Consider the following 14,603-nt stretch of genomic DNA (forward strand, 5'->3'; position numbering starts at 1 on the left):
TTTCAAAACTAGCTCCTTAAGGATGCCATTAGATTCTATAAAAATAGTTTTCCTCCATGTTTAAGCCATTTATCTTTATTTATTTTCCTCTTTGATACATGCAATGATCCATTCGATAGGGATTTCCCATTAGTCATTTTACTCTAATCTTAATGGGAATTGAATTTGAGACTTCTTAATGAAAATTTTGAACGGTTACACTAGATCACGCAAGGTAAACATGTTTTGTCTTGAATCCCTCATGAAATCTTATGTTTTTGCCTGTGTAGAACATAATGGAGGATGATGCACTTCTATACCCACATCAATGCATGTGTTAGTAATTAAAGCAAACTTAGCTTATCAAAATAATAATAATAATAAAATAAAATGTATCCATAGCAGTGAACTCATATGGCCACTTTTTTTCATTTCATAAACCAAAAATGACTTTTAGTTATATAATGAACAATATTAAATTACAACCACCATTTAGTAGAGAATTGATTGCATAGAAATGTAAAATGTGTAGTCGGCAAGTCCATGGCTTAGCAGCTTCCATGGCATAAGCTGTAGAGCCTTGAATAAACAGGAGAAGATCGCATCAGCTTTTCCAAACAGATGCTAATTCCATGTTTATTCTTGAAACCAACTGGCATATTTTGGATAAAATCAGACATCACTAATGATGGACCTCTTCCAAGCCCATAGGTAGCAGCATTTGCATCTTCCAAGCCCATGATAGCACTTTTTTAGGTCTCAAATAAGAAACCTGCAAGTGAGCAGGGATAAAAACTTCTAAGGCAGCAGAATTAGCGTCTTCGTCACTTGGCAACTTGCTGCATTCCATATCATATCATTGTAGGCTCCAATTCACTAGGTAATTAATTCTCTTGGGGAACAATATTGGTGGTAACGTTAAATAACAGGGCCAGTCATGAGCACAATATATAGCAATTCAGAACCATTGCTTTCCTTCCAGAATTAACAGAGGACAGCAATCTCATCCCAGCTCCAATGACCAACTTGGATGATATTGTTTGTGGTTGCAAGAAAACCACATCTTCAATTCCTTCACGCGCCCAAATCTTTTCAATTCCAATTGTGTACTGCTGAAGTTGTTGTCCTGCTCAACAAATGATATAGTTCACTAAAGATCAAATTGCTACTTAACTTGGAATTCCGCATAACGATTTTGAAAGAGTTAATACTGGTTTGAAGTTAAAAAGGATATCAATGTATACCTGTAGGACAGGTGAATATAGTAGGACATTTCTCCACCATATGTGAAGAAACATATGCTGGTGAATCAATTGCAAAGAACATCTTTGCCAATGATAGCACAGATTAGAGTACTAACTTCATTGGACTCCTGATTCTGTGGATTCCGGAAAACTTCAAAACACCCCACCATTACTCTCTTCCACAACATCTGACCAACAACAAGAAGAAGATCCCTATTCAGATTTAGAATGCCACTATTCAGAACAGCTTGAATCACAAGGTTCATTTGCTGTGACAGATGAGTTCAAGCACCCTTAATCCACAATCTCCCCAAATTCGTTGTTTTCTGTGTCATCTATTCCGGATACAAAAGGATGAATTAATAACATCTCAATTGTGAATCTAAACTCTTGATTCTTCACTAAACATCCTTCCAAGAAATACTTGCCATCCTTTGAAATCCCAGAAGGAATTTTAGGCAATTCATATCCATCGGTAATCCTTTCGGAAACTTCTTCAGTTGTCTCATCAGGGTTTGAAGTCGAACCCAAAGTGATTTCCCAGCGAACATCTTCAAAACCTTGCATCCAAGGGCCCAAATATCAGAGGGAAATTAAAAATCATTTTAAAATGTCTAAAATTATTTAGATATTGTTCTAAATTATTTGCATTCACCCAAAATATTTTATCCAATATTTTTGTTAATATTATTTATTTTTGAGAAAATAAATATTTTATTTTGGACTTTAAATTCTTTCTATCTGTGTATAGAAATATTTCAAAACAAATATTATTCATATAATTAGAAAAATAAATGTTTTTATAAGAATTTTTTTATAATAATAAACATAATAATTTTTTTAAAAATTTACTATATTTAAAAAATAATTTGTGAAAAACTTGCGTTTTATATAAGCTTGCTATATTTTATTTATAAAAGTTTTCTTGATACATTTCCTTAAATTTTTCATAATGAAAAACATAACTGTGATGGCGGTGGAATAATTAAACAAATTATAAAAACGATCATTTATGTATATATATATATGACAAAATGTATAATGGCAAAGATATTAAAAATCATAAGTAGATATGTTTTCGTGTTTTAGAGCCTGTTTGATATTGTAATTGAAGAGTTAGAGCTGCTTTTCAATAATAGAAAAAAATCATTTTATCTGTTGAAAAAATTAATTTGAAAAAGATAATTTTGTTATTTAATGTTTTATAACTAAAATTTATTAAATTTAATTTTAAATTATTTTTTAATATTATCTAAATAATATATTTAAAAATATATTTTTCTTAACGGATCCTTAATTTATAAGAATTTTAATTTGTAACTCTTAGTACTTCAATTCTATTAATAATGATTGATAAAATATTTAAAATAATTATAATTAATTAACTAATATTGAATTTTAAATGCAATAAAATTAATTAACGAGTCATAAATTACCATGATTTAAATGAAATTTTTTAAATTCCAAACTTTTTCAAACTTATAGATGGTGAAATGACCCGAGCAAGAAATAATGGGGGAATAAGAAAATACTTCTGAGAATTATTTACTAGTAAAATTATTATATACACAATAAATATGTTTATATTTTTAATATATATATTAATTAGCATACTCTATTCATTATGCACGGGTGAATCATTGATTATATATAATATATATCCTAATTAAAAAACTAATTTTGATAATTTGACATATAATTTTTGTCATAACAAAATGAAAAATGAAAAAAGAAATTATATACAATAGAGCATGAAGGTGGGCCCAAGTCAATGTCAGAAAAAGGACCGGCTAAACTGGCCCAACAAGAGCCTGTTAATTTATAATTCTTAGAACCAATAATGTCAGCAAATTTTCATGTCCAACTCCGGAAAGGAAACCACAAAACTTCACCTCCCCAAGCATAGGAATCAGTTTCCAACTAGGATCTTAAATCCTATTACTTCAATGTTAAAGTTTCCTTGAATTCTATATATATGTGCATTAATCCCTGACCTCTCTCGTTCCATTAGAAACAAGTAAGAACAATTTCAAGAATGGAGAAACAGCATTTGAAACCCTTTGGTTCTTTCTATGCTTCCACCACTCAGGAAGCAAAGAAAGATCAATGTCTTGCAGCTGAGCCATCTGAAAAGAAGCGGAAGTACCAGCATAACTCAGACGGTGAAAAGAATAGTGGAGTTTCGACTGAGTTGGCCCTTTCTTGCGGGGTTCCAAGCAAGATCAACAAGCCAAGAATCAAAGAAATCAATTCTTCTCCTGATAATGAGATCAATGCTATCGTTGTTTCAACTCGACTTGCAAATGAAGTTTCAACTGAGCTAAAACTATTTGATGAATCTTGGTTTACTGCCTTTGTTGCAACGAGAGAGGAACCTGTTGTATCCAAAGAATCATCGGATTCAGAATCGAAATCATTGGTTCAAAATATTGCAGAGACAACATCCAGCCCTGAAGATGAGAGAAAAGAGAGTCCGATGCATGATGTTCCGACAATACTGATGCTTTCTGATCCATGGAAGATTAAGAAGAAGCTCACTGTTAGTGATCTTGGTAACCTGTGCAGACTTTTGGTGGCATCATTATCAGTCAGAAATCATATTTTGCCATTATTGAGCGGTGAAACGGTTGAGCAGATTGAAAAAGATGGTGCTTCAGTTCCTATATGGGATTGCGATACTAATACCGAACAACATATGGTTTTGAAGCACTGGCGTTCATCGAAGAGTTATGTTTTCATCAAAGGCTGGATGATTCAATTTGTGAAGAGAAGGAATTTAGTTGAAGGAGATCTTATTGGAATTTATTGGGATCCATCAAATTCAAGATTCAATTTTTCTGTGCTTGAAAGAGCTTAGCAGCAGCAGAAGCTGATTATTCTTCTTATAATTTTTCATTTATTTACATTTTTTTTTTCAATTATAGTATTGTTTGAATCTCACATCTATATATGTATCTAAAACTATTTCTCATTTTTTGTTAGCTTTGTTAAGAAAATTTTATTTTTATTCTATTTTTGTGACTATTAAAATTTCTCAAGTTACTGATGTTTCTGTTATTAAGATTTTCGATATCACCAAATATGGCGCTAAGGGAGATGAGAAGGCTGATTGCACAATGGTGGGTTAATTTCTTTTTACACTGCACATTTATTTATTAAAAATTCTTATCTAGATCGGTTCATTATCGATTATACAATGATGTATGATAAGACCCACATGTAAAATAAGTGATGCTCACCTGTGTCTTGAATCGAAAATAAACTAACTTTTCAATGATTGACAAGGCTTTACTATAACGAAACTTTAATAATAACTTTAATAACGAAACTTTAAAAATCTCCAAAAATAATAATTAACAGACTGCACTAGCTTTTCGACCAATAATGCCAATATAGTTACTCTTAATGAGAGTCCTAACTAATAAGAAATTATTCACTATAATTGTCGTATGTATAACGTATAGATTTTGAACTTTGATTATATTGGGATTCATCATAATTAATGACTATAATAAACCTATTGTACATGCAATCGTGAAAAGGAAAATTTATCTTAACTTACGTAAATATTGTTGGATTTACAAGCACCTGGTTTCATTTCATGTTTCGCTATAGTCCTGGAAAATTAGTATCTTAACCTTGGGAAAATTGGCAATAATAGAAAGATCCTATTAATCACATCCACATATAATTGTTTTCGTAAGAAGCACACCTATTATTGATCAATCTCAATAATCTTAAAGAAAATAAATAAGAAGCACACCTATTATATTCATCATCTCCTAACCATCTTGTTTTAGCTCTGCCATACGATCGACTAGGATACTTGAATATTGATAAATTTCCTTCGATTTTATCATTGTCTCCACCATCATCATTACGGGGAACTTGTTGATCCCGCGTTATGACATGAGGCTTAAAATAATGCGTACAAAAATTAGATGCTTCAACTAAGTATGCATTACATATTGAACCTTCTACTTTTGCTTTGTTTTTTACATTTTTCTTCAGGTGTCCTAGAAATCTGAAAATACAAAACACCATATTCAAATGCAAGCTCTAGGGAAAGTTTATGATGAATTTTACAACACAAAAAGAAAATAACGATTCTCTATTACCTCTTAAAAGGATACATCCATCGATATTATACCAGTCATGCGATTTTTGCCTCATACGGTAGATGGATGGGAATATGTTCCATTGAGTCAAAAAAGGCAGGAGGAAATATACGCTATAACTTCCAAATAATTATGGAAATTTCTGCTTCTAGACGCTCCATGTCTTACGCCTTAATATTTGTAGCAGTAAGATTTTTGAAGAACAAGCTCAACTCAGTCAATGCTTGCCAAACTGTATTTGGAAGGAACTCACAAAATGCAATTGGCAATAATCTTTGCATAAACACATGATAATCATGGCTCTTCATACCAAAAGCTTATACTTTTACATATCAACACATAGCCGTATTTTTGCTTTTGCTATTTATAAAGAGTATAATAAGCCTTAGGGTATTTACCTGTTCGCACATCTTTCTCTAACTCTTTTTTACGACATAAATGTGTTATATCTTCCTTTGCTTTTGCATTATCCTTTGTCTTCCCTTTAATATTCATCACTATGTTAAAAGCATTCTCAAAGACTTTTTTCTCGATGTGTATGACATCTAAGTAACCATCTCTCTAGAAAAACTTTTAACGCATTTCACTATTAGTACAATTTCACTATTAATAGATAGTGAGATCTACCAATTGGTTTATCTTTAACTTTATTACATACCTAAGGAGATCTTCTATCAATTATGCAGAAAAACAGATTAGGTTACTCTAGAATGATAGCTCTCCCATTATACATTAGCTTAGTAGAGTTTATATGTGTTGATCTAACCTGTTTAATTTTATTAGAATTTTTTTAAATTTCACAACTGGCATGAGGCTGCAGTATTCATTTATAAGAATTGAATATGCGCAAGCTCTCTAAAAATAAGATAATTATTTATACATTAGGGTAAAAAATAGTGTTGACTTTGATATAAAAATTTAATTTTCCTTAATTTTAGAAAGATGGGGCCATGTATTTAGAGAGATGATGCATGTGCACTAAATATAATCTGTCCTAAAAATGAGCTTCACACAAGATTTGCTGAAAATTTTTTTCTTATAATATGATCCATTCAATACGGAATGTTAATGGGAATTGAAAATGAGACTTCTTGATGAAAACTTTAAATGGTTACAATGGAACAAGTAACTAAACATGTTTTATCTTAAATCCCTTATGAGAACTAATGTTTTTCCCCCGCATAGAGCATAACCAACATAGAGCATAACTAACATTTTTAATGGAGGATGAAGCATTTCTGTGAGCAGATCAACGTATGTGTATTTCTAATTAAAGAAAACTTAGGTTAAAAAAAAACTTATTCATAGTAGTGAACTCATTTGGCCTTTTTTTTTTTTCATTTCATAAACCAAAATGAATTTCATTTATATAATGAACAATATCAAATTGTAGCATTTTAGTAGAGAATTGGTTACATAGAAAAGTAAAATGTAGCAGCAATGCCCTGGCCTAGCAGCTTCCTTATCAAAAGCAATAGAGCCTTCAATAAATGGAGAAGATCACAGTAGCTTTTCCAAATGATTACTAATTCCACATTTGTTCTTGAAACCAACTGGCACATTTTGGAGACGATCAGACATCATTAATGATGGACCTTCTCCAGGCCAGACCTGCACCACTTTTTTAGGTTTCAAATAAGAAACCTGCAAGTGAGCAGGGATGAAACTTCATTGCTGGTAGAATTAGCATCATCAGATCAGGAATGAGTCCACGCACCCTTAATCCACAATCTCCACAAATTCACTGCTTTTTGTGTCATCTATTCCAGATACAAAAAGGTGAATTAATAACATCTCAATGGTGAATCTGAACTGATGATTCTTCACTAGACATCCTTTCAAGAAATCCTTGCCATCCTTTGAAATCCAAGAAGGAATTTTAGGCAATTCATATATATTAGAAATCCTCTCGCAAGCTTTTCAGTTGTTTCATTAGGGTTTGAACCCCAAAGTGATTTCCTAGTAAACATCCCATACGCCCAAGAGCCCAAATATTAGAGGGAAATTCCTAAATATTATCAACGAGAGTCTCTAGTGCCATATAGAAAGCAGTCCCAGCAATAGAACAATCAAGCTTCCTCTTCTTGGTCTTCTGAACTTTCTTGGCCAATCCAAAATCCCCAATCTTGGGCACAAAGTCACCATCCCCACTAGGCACGAGCAGCACATTGTCTGGCTTCAAGTCACAATAACCATAATCGTGACTATGGATATAATTAATACCTTTAAGAATAGACCTTGGGTATCTCTTCACATTCGATTCAGGCAACCCACAACCACCCGATCTCTTTATAAAATCAGCTAGGGGTTCCTCCAAAAGCGTACTCCAACAATAGATTGTAAAGCATCTTTCCATCCTTACTCATAGTAGTTTCTTCGCCATAACACTCAAGAATGTAGGGACAGTTACGAAGATGGTTGAAAGCCTCTTTCTCCTTCTGAAGTGAACTTGAGGAAGAGACCTCCGCTGATTTAACATCTATAAGTGGTGGATAAAATGCTCTTCTTGATTTGAGTTTCTTCAAAAAGGCGAGATAAACAAACGCAAACCCTCCTTTGCCAAGCAACAACCCTCTCCACCATGCGACTCCGTGATTATTCGAGCTATCTTCTTCGACTGCCATAACCTTTCCCTTCATTGCTTGGGTTCAAAGCAATGTAATCTCCAATGCTTCAACGATACTTGGTTACATAAAAGAAGGGATTTTACCACCATATATCATCGACATGAAATTAAAGCTTTATTTTCCTAGTTGCCACTAGTTTGAAACCTAACTTAAACTAATAACTAATTTTATATCTTTTGACCCATAAGATAACTAAGTAATTAATGTTAAATTACCAAAAATGAAATAGTTATAAATAAAAATTATACTAAAATTTTATCTCGACTTTTTATTTTAAATTAAAAAAAATTATCAAAAATTTTAGTCCCATGAATTTAAAAATAAAAATTTAATATAGTCAGCATGCCTAGCTAGTCAACATACCACATTAACTAATCACTTTAACTATTAATTGGTTTATTGCTAAGTGTGAAAATAATAATAAAAATTTAAATTAAATTATTAAAATTAGAAGATTTGATTAAATTTAAAAAAATATAAAAGATTTTGACTTTTTAAGTCAATTCTGCTGTAACTAAAAGATATATCGTATAAGAAATTATTGATAAATTTTTTCTTTTATAATAATAATAATAATAATAATAATAATAATAATAATAATAATAATAATAATAATAATAATAATAATTAGCTTTGAGCTGATTCAATCATCTTCAATCTGAGAGATTTAATAGTGTCATCATTCATGAGTTATTATGATGCATTGCTATCGAAGAATGTGACATTAATTGATTCCATTCTTTCTTATAAAACATACTTGTATAGACTGTCATACACGTGTGTGTATTTGTTATCAGTTAGTGCAATAATAATAGAAATTTGTCAATGGATGCCATTAGATTCTACAAAAATAGGTTTAAATCATTTATCCTTTGAGAGCTTTTATTTTTCCATGCATATTGTAGACACCATATTTTGGCCGACTTTCAAAAGCAAGGATCTTTTAAAATTGAAACTTTGCTATCCATTCTCAACTGATGTCCCGATCACAGGTAGCTTTTCTGAACTTACCGATAGCTCGTCCCTGGAACAAATCAATCTCACGCTCAAGTTAGATTGTTTTCCTGATCTCTTGGTCTTTATCAGATGAGTTCGAGTCAATATTGGGTCTCCGGACCATCCAGTCTTGCCTACTGTAATTCTTTGATCTCTCTATGTACAAATATCGCAGAATTTCATTCGACTAATGTTGTGATTGGATTTCTCGCTGGAATTCCCCAGATATTCCTTGAAAAAAAGTTAAGATTTTTATCCGGTCTAATAATGGTTCCGACCTTAAAAGTTCAAGTCAGTGCAATGCTAATATTCTAAAGTTCCATTCAATATTTGGTCATAAATCAGTCCAATCTCATGTTTGCGTGTAATGTCTTTCTAATCTCTTTAAATAATTTGATTAATAGTCGTTCTCAGCTTTAATTCAATTAAGTACTCAGACAATTTGGTTTGGATGCTTTTCGATCTTTTCAAGAAATTGAACATAAAAGACTCTAATTCATTTCAAAATAAAAATGTACAAGTCATTTGGCAATAGGGTCTCCCCTAACCTGCTCTCTGGGTACATTATCAGTTCTATCATCCTGTTTCTCTCTCTCAGGCTCCTCCTCGCTCTCCTCTTCACCTCTAGGGACAAGATCCACCATCCAGGAGAAGTCTTCCTCAGGATAGCGCCTTATAAGCTTGGCCAGAAGATCACCATGAGCATTCACATAAGCACCAGCTTCCCTCGTCACGGCCTCTTCTTCTTTCACTTTGATCTCCTCGGTAAGGTGAGTGACATTGGCAGTTCGGCGAGCCTGAGCTTTTTCGAGTTCCCACTCCAGTACGGTTATCCTATCCTCATAAGATTTCGTCCGACCCTCAATCTCGATGATGTAGTCCTGAGTAGACAAAAGTTGGGTTTTGGCGAAAGTAGCATCCTGGACCGCCTTCAGAATTTCTTGTCTTAAGATATGACACTTTTCTCTGATTATATGATGATTCACAAGGCTCTCTATGCTCAAGCTCATCGTCTGAGCTAGGAGGTCGTCAATGCTATCCGGAGTTAGCCTATTCCGGTTGTCCTGGAAGTAGATGGTGGCACCCAAAACCTTAGCCAGGACAGGATTCACCTGAACTGAGCGATTCTTCTTTAGTGAGTGAATGAGGACCTGGGCACCACGGGAGAGGGTCCTCACAGTGGATTGGGAAGACCCTCCTTTCACACTTAAAGAAACTGATGGAGGCGACGGTTCATCTTATTGAGGAGGGGAAGGAGCAATCTCTATGTCTGGGGTCGGCTGTCCTGAAGGTCGGGATGAAGAGCTTGGCACTTCTACCGAGTCTCGCCCTGGCATCTACAATACAAGAGCAATCTTCATTTCTCGTACTTTCCAGTCGACCTCCCTTTTTCACTTACGACTCTCCTTCACGCCCTAGCCACCAGCCATACCTGCATAGAAAATAAGTTAGTGAGATCACCTAAGTTAGGAGGCTAAAGATTTAGGTTATACCGATCCCGGATCTGAGGTCAAAGAGCTGCAGCTCATAATCCTCAGGTGCGATCATCTGCATTAGCCACCATTTCAGTTCGGCCATAATTGCATCTAGACATGAATACTTGTGAGTAGCCGCCTGATCCTTCAATTCCTTTACCATGACGTCCTTATCTCTAATTAGGACAATCTTCTTTGGAACTAAAGGGACCAGGTACTGCCAATTGCGTGGGATACCCTCGAAGCCATTCGGAATCTTACTCCTCAATATGAAGAACCAGTTCTTCCATTTCTTCAACGAAATAGGGAGATCGGTAAAAAGCCCACTATGCGGTTTGGCTTGGAAAAACCAATACTCATCATCTTTTCGTTGAGTGAACCTATGCAACTCAGCGAAAACCTTTACTATAGGCTCGAGCTTTTTAGCTCGGCATAAGCCTCTGAAAGCCACCAGAATCTGCCAAGAGTTCGGGTGCACTTGGGCTATGCATGCTTGATGGAACTTCAGAACGGCTCTAAAGAATTTGTCCAAGGGGAACCGAAGCCCGGCCTTCAATTGTTCTTCATATACCATGATCATGTCGTTTTCTTCAAAGAAATGATCAGCTCGGAGATCGCCATGACATCTAATAAGCTCGAAGGAGTCAGTTCGAAGGTTGTACTCTTGACTAATGGACTGCAGATCGGTTTCCTTGAGGACCGATGGCAACTCATCCACGGGTAAGTTTTCTTTCCCTCAAGAAGATGCTTGTTTTGATTGGGTCGCTCAACCATAGGCTGAGACAGAGGTTGTAGAAGGTTCGGATCGCCCGCTCGGCCTGACCACCTCAACTTCATCCGATGTCCATGAGATATGAATGGAGGGAGGACTAGCAGCTCTCTGACCATCGGTACCACTCATTTTCAGAAAACAAAAAGGAAAATTAACCGAGAAGAGATCAAAACCCTTACCGGAGTATAAATCGGTGCCTGAAAACTTTAGAAAGTGAGAGGAAGTGTTGAAATCACTATGGGAAGGTCTAAAAATGACATAAGGAAACAAATGACTCACCTTTCCCCTATTTATACTTGTTTGAGCATTAAATGCTCACGAAATCCGAAGTGACGCATCGGTTAGCAGAACCGGGCCGCCTCCTTGACATGTCACAAAAAGGTTCCAGAAACATAGTAAAAAAATCGGATAAGTGAGATCGGTCAACTAAGGTCATCGGATTGAGCAAACTTCCAAACCCATGGATCGGCAAATGGCGATTCATCTAGGGATTAGATTGAGTACACTTATCATAGATCGGAAAAAAAAACAATGCAATAACAAAACAAAAACATTCAAAGTAAAAATTTCATTTTATTTCCAAAAGATTAGATTACATCGTTTGGGCGATCTCAAAAGATTTGATTATATCAGTTGAGCGATCTCAAAAGATCCAATTACATCAGTTGGGCGATCTCAATTACATCATTTGGACAATCTCAAAAGATTTTATTACATCATTTGGGCGATCTCTCAAAATCAGCACTACATTCTACCTAGCTTAAGACTACTCCGAAGCCCAGAATGCTGGCCTATGTCAAAGACTAGTCTTATGGCTAAATCAAAAGATGTGTTTGATCAGAAAGCCAGCCACATATATTGGACAGATGTGCAGCTCAGATAGGGTGACTATGACTCTCATGATATTGAGCGGAGTCATCGCCGATGTCATTGACAATAATCGAGCTACAGTCGGGACGCCCGATATGGTTGGAAGCCAAATGAACTTCAAGAGGTAGTCACTGACATCAAGATTGAAATTAGCAGTCCTCTTGTCCGAGATCGATCTACCGATTGTGCCGATAGACCGATTCGAGATCGGCACGGCCGTCACTTTTTATCTTGATCGTCAAATTGGTCCCGTCCCCTCACTGTCATTAGATGACGTTCTCATAGCTCTCCAATCGCCGTGGTCATAAATTTTCAGGTGAGGGGCGAAGGAAATAGTAGAAAAAAGATCAAAATGGCCATCATAATTAGAATTATCAGCGGAAAAGCTAGAATTGGGGAAGTGGTGCATTGAAAATAAACTGAAAAAGGAAAAGCAAAGTGTCAAGGTGATTTCCTATTGCTGCATATATATAGGGCCTTAGCATTTATTGCATACAGAACCTGAAGCGAACGCATCGGTAACTGAAGAATTTATTACTTTGACCAATGCAAGTTAGATAGAGAGGAAAGATCAGGAATGAGAGAGATCAGGAAATAAGAGAGGACCCGATGCAAGAGATAGAGATCAGAATAATGACCCTAAAAGGGGATGGTCATAATGGGAAGATCGGAAGAAATAGGATATGACCTATAGAGATTGGAGAGCGTAGAGGGGTTAAATAACTTCCGGTCAGAACTTTCAATTAACTCTCTTCATCGTCAGATCTGAGTTAGTTAAAGCGTTGCAGGCATGATCAGATCCTCACCACACATCTCATTTGAAAGGACACCCTCCTAGTTGTCATACGCCAAAACGGTTGAAGCAGCCCTGTACATCCCGATCTACACCGTTGATTATAATTGTAAGGATGGATCTAGAGCCCTCGAATCAAAAGTAGATGACAGATTCGACACTTTTTATTCCCAGCCTTTGGATCCATTTAGTAAGGCGAGACCCTTGACCGTTGGATTGAGGGGAGAAAGGACAGATATTCTGAACGAAATCCCGACCCTCTATTTTGATTCTCTTTAATTCTCAGGCATCAGATTATATCCTTTTGAATCTAAGCCATCCGTCTCCCCCTAATAAGATCCTGACCCTTTATTTTGGACACCTATTCCCTATAAATACCTGCATGCAATACTGTAGAGGGAGGAGAAGGTGGTGATTATCGTGGAAAGACTCTGAACTTTGATTCAGTCTGGTTACTTATCATTCTGAGCTTTCAAAGCATTGAGAAAGTTTATAAACTAGTTTTCTAGAGTGTTTCATCAAAAGGAGCTCTAAATCCTGAGATTTTCATTTTTAGTACCTGTGCTTTGCCCTATGAAACCATCTTCACTCCACCTCATTCCCACTGCCCTAGTATCTGTGCATTACTGTAACACCCCAAAATTTTAAATTTTATGAGCATTTTTGGTATTTTAATTTTATTTAAATTTTAGGAATTTTTTTGAGATTTTTTGAATTTTAAAAATCGGGTTCGATTTTCCGAAAATATAAACTTTGATGATTTTTAAAAATTAATTTAAAGACCACGTGGCAAAACTAAAAATATATTTGGAGTCTACGTATTTTTCTGAGTTTTCTGAAATTTTTTCGGAATTTTTGGACCCCGTTTTCGGCCCCGAGGCAGAGTAAAAAATTCAAAATTTTGTATTTCGAATCGAACTGACCGAATCAAACTGGACCGGATCGGACCGGTCGAATCGGATCTGCCTTTTTCTTTTTCTTCTTTCCTTCCCCGCACGCGTCGACCTCTCTCCCTTCTCTCTCTCTTTTCTCTCTCCTCCCTCCTCCCCTCGCCGCGCAGCCGCCTCCCCTGCCTTCCCACCTCGCCGGCGCCTCACCTCGGTCCTCCCCCACGGCCGGCCACCGCCTGGAATGCCGGAAAACGGCCTCTGAAGGGACGCGCAGCGCGCGCGATGTTTGGAATTCCCGGCCAAAATTCGGCCGATCCGGCCACCAATCGGACCGGGTCTTGTGTCTAAAATCATTTACTCGGCCAGAGCTTTCCATAGACACCAAGAACACCGAAATCCATCGAGCGGTTTGTCCAATTTTTGCTCGGGAAGTTTTTAGCCCATTTCAACTTTTGGGCTAGATTTCTCGAAAACCGTGAACCCCACGAGAAAACCGAGAGTACCAGAGCGCTCCACTCGTCGAGAGCTTCGCGGGGATATAAATTTCAAAATTTTCCGACGCCGTTTTTCGATGGGCCCCACGGAACTTCGCAGTGTTTTTCCGAGCATTAAATGAGCTTAGAAAATTCTGAAAAATTTATGTACTAACCCCCGTGTTGTGGGCTTCGTGTAGATATCCTCAATTCGCAGAAATTCGACAGTTGTCCGGGTCTGTGAATTTCCGGCCAGACAGACCCGTTGCCGGAAAAGTCTCCGAATTGGATCGAGGTTTTGGCTATCCCCCCATTGTCAGACGTCCCGAGCGCATTCCCGAAGTCAGAATCGGCAAAGATAAACCC

General features: G+C 36.1%; 1 pseudogene; it reads right to left on the bottom strand.

The window, feature by feature from the left end:
• Positions 1-1,517: 1,517 nt before the first annotated feature.
• On the bottom strand, positions 1,518-7,980 carry LOC131180637 (mitogen-activated protein kinase kinase kinase 20-like; annotated as a pseudogene).
• Positions 7,981-14,603: the final 6,623 nt, after the last annotated feature.

The sequence above is a fragment of the Hevea brasiliensis genome, chromosome 6, assembly GCF_030052815.1.
Source record: "Hevea brasiliensis isolate MT/VB/25A 57/8 chromosome 6, ASM3005281v1, whole genome shotgun sequence".
Classification (NCBI taxonomy): Eukaryota; Viridiplantae; Streptophyta; class Magnoliopsida; order Malpighiales; family Euphorbiaceae; genus Hevea; species Hevea brasiliensis.